Genomic DNA, 3725 nt, shown 5'->3' with positions numbered 1-3725 from the left:
TACCTCAATTTTCAATTTCCTTACACAACCTCTGGGAAAAAAATGATGAAGGCACAGCATTTCTCCAAACCTGGTAAAATGTAAAAATGATCAAAGCTATTTAGCAAATTATTTTGCAGTACGAATTGTAGACCTCAGTAACACAACAGGAGATATGAAAAGTGCTAAAAGCAGTATTATCTTTACTTCAGTGAATAAGCTGACATCAAAGATGTCTCTAAGGTTTTGATCCTTTAATGAAAGCAGTTACATTAGCTGCTGTGCTTTGTTGCTGCTTTAGGTCAGAAAGCTTGAGCTTCTTGCTTTCAGTTATTCTGAAGTGTAAAGTCATTAATAAAAATGTACAAAGTTATTCTCATCATGTTCCCTAGCAAATCTCATGAGAAATATTATGCACAAATATAAATGTTTCCTGCTAGTAAAGTGAAGTTGTGGATAAAACTTTTCCTATTATCATAATGCATGATAGCTGGCTTCACACACAGAATGATTTGCCTTTGGGCACATCTATATACCTTATGTCAGAAGAGTCTGACCTAAGTTTTGAGAGCTACATAAGGCTATTATTTCTAACCTGAGTAAAGTAGTAGGAGGTAAAGCATGCTCTAGGGAAAATGTATTTGACATGCTTTCATTGCTTTTCAGATAAATCAAACTCAAGATTGCTAAACTTGAATGTCTTACAAGTATATACCTACTGCTATTAAGGTGATTCCAAATCATAGCAACCCTATAAAACAGAGTCGAACTGCTCCATAGGGTTTCCAAGACAGTAAAGATTTTCAAAAAGAGAATGCCATATCATTCTTTCATGAACAACTGATGAGCTCATATCACCTACCTTCAGTTAACAGTTAACTGCTGTGCCACCGGGGAGTCTGTCTTCTACTTGTTGCTAAGTACCATCAAGTTGGTTTCAACTCAGAGCAACCCAATATTGGAGTGCTGAGGTTTTCTAAAATCTTTGCTGGAGCAGAAAGCCCCATTTTTCTCCCACAGAGTGACTGGTGGGCTTGAACAACCAACCATATGGTTCATAGTTCAGTGCTTAGCCTATGAGGTAAAAAAATTTTTACAAATAGCACTCTCCCCTTGAAAAAGGAAAAACTTGAAGATGCAGTTGTCTTTATGGAATGAATAGCTTGAAACATATACGAACAAATTGTATGCAGTTACATAGGTGGGGAAGTTTAATCACTTAAATTCATATTTTTACAGTATATATGAGTGTGAGTCAAAAATATCCTCAGTCCAGTTATATTAAAATGTCCATCCACATCCATAACTGATGACAATACTGAGCATGCACGTGAAATTGTTCTGTTGAGTAGATAAGTAACAATGGCTTATATGGCGTATCATTTGAAAATCAGCCATGGTTATGGCTATGAAATAATCCATGACAGACTTGGGTTTAAAATTGTGAAAGGTGTGCACCAGGGTTGTATTCTTTCTTCCAAAAGGAAGAAATGAGGAGGCAAAAGAGCTGAACAGAAAATTTAAAAGGGCAATTGGAGAAGACAGTCGAGTATTATAATGAAATGTGCAAAAGACTAAGAGGTAGAAAAACAAACGGGAAAAATATTCTCAGCATATCTCAAGCTGAAAAAACTGTAGAAAAAATTCAAGCCTCAATTTCTAACATTGAAAGATATTCAGACAAAATATTGAATGATGCAGAAAACATCTAAAGAAGATGGAAGGAATACACAGAGTCACTATGCTAAAAAGAAATGATCAATGTTCACCCATTTCAGGAGGCAGTATATGATCAATGGCACTTAAGGAAGAAATCAAGGTGCACTGAAGGTATTGGCAAAGAACACAGCTCTGGGAAATGAGGGAATAATAAATTGAAATATTTCAACAAATTGATGCAGCACTGGAGGCACTCACTCAACTATGCCAAGAAATTTGGAAGGCAGCTACTTGACCAACTGATTGGAAAAAATGCCTATTTGTGCCCATTACAAAGAGAGGTAACTCAACAGTTTGCAGAAATCATCAAACAAAATCATTCATATCATGCATAAAGTTTTGTTAAAGATAAACAAAAAATGACTGAAACAATACACTGACAAGAAACTGCCAGAGTTCCAAACAGATATGGACAAGGTACAAGGAATGAGGGATATGATTGCTTATGTCAGGTGGATTTTGGTTGAAAGTAGACAATAACAGAAAGGTTTATTGACTATGCAAAATATTTAGACTGTGTGGATGAAAACTGTGGATAACATCGTGAAAAATAGGTATTCCAGAACACTTAATTATGCTTATGAGAAACCTGCCCATAGACCAAAAGGCAGTTTTTCAAACAGAACAAGGGAATCATGAATGGTTTAAAATCAGGAAAGGTGTGCACCAAGGTTGTATTCTTTCATTATACTTATTCAGTCTGTATACTGAGTAAATAATATAAGAAACTGGATTATATGAAGAAGAATGTGGCATCAGGATTGGAGGAAGACTCATTAACAACCTGTGATATACAGATGATACAACCTTGCTTACTCAAAGTGAAAAAGGACTTGAAACACTGATGAAGATCCAAAGACCACAGTCTTCAGTATGGGTTTCACCTCAATGTAAAGAAACCAAAAATCTTTAGAATTGTAACAATTAATAACATCATGATAAATGGGTAAAAGATTGAAGTTGTCAAAGACTTCATTTTGCTTGGATCCACTAACACTCATGAAAATAGTAGTCACAGACTCAAACAACATATTGCATTAGGCAAATCTGCTACACAAGACCTCTTCTCAGTGTTCAAGAGCAAAGCTCTCAGTTTGAGGACTAAAATATACTTGACCAAAGTCTCATGTGCATGTGAAAATTGTATAAAGAAAAAGGAAGATTGTAGAAGAATGGACGCCTTTGAGTTACAGAGTTGAAGTAGAATATTAAAAGTACCATGGACTTTCAGAAGAATAAACAAATCTGTGTTCGAAGATTGCTCCCTAAAAGCCAGGATGGCCAGACTTCACCTCTCATGTTTCCAACGTATTTTCAGGAGGGATCAGTCCCTATAGAAGTACATCATGCATGGTACAGTTGAAGGTCGGCCAAAAGCAGGAAGACCCCCAATGAGATGGATTGCCATGGGTGGCAGCAGCAATGGGTAGTAGCACATAACAATTGTAAGGATTGCACACCACTGGGCAGTGTTTCATTTTGTTGTGCACAGGGTCCTATAAGTTGTAACTGCCTCGATGGCACCTAACAACAACAACAACATCAAATGCTATAATTATCAATTCTCTAAACAGTTGTATAGTATTTAAAACTCCATAGGTAAATAATGTAACTTTTCCTGTTTAAACTGTTAACTTTGACGATGCTAGATTCAAGAGTTCTAGTCAAGTTAGCAATTGAAATAATGAAATTATGATCCAATATTTTGTGCTTCTTGTCTAATAGCAGGTTACCATCATTGACATATAAATTTTAACCGAAGGAAAATTTGAACTTCTGATTTGACAACACATTTTAACTTGAATAATATTAAATCTTTCATAATATTTTCCTCATTGTAAGATAGTAACCTTGTTATTTCAATAAAAATAAACAATTCATCCCTCTTCAGTGCATTTTTCAAATAGACCGATTTATATAAAAATTTCTTAGAGTGGCTACTAAAAGACCACATCATAATGTACAAAAAGCAATTTTTCTTGGGAGAGAAAAGACATTAAATTTAAGATAGTCTTATGAAAAAGAGA

The sequence above is a fragment of the Chrysochloris asiatica genome, unplaced genomic scaffold (assembly GCF_000296735.1).
Source record: "Chrysochloris asiatica unplaced genomic scaffold, ChrAsi1.0 scaffold00069, whole genome shotgun sequence".
NCBI lineage: Eukaryota > Metazoa > Chordata > Mammalia > Afrosoricida > Chrysochloridae > Chrysochloris > Chrysochloris asiatica.
This window is presented reverse-complemented; position numbering follows the sequence as displayed.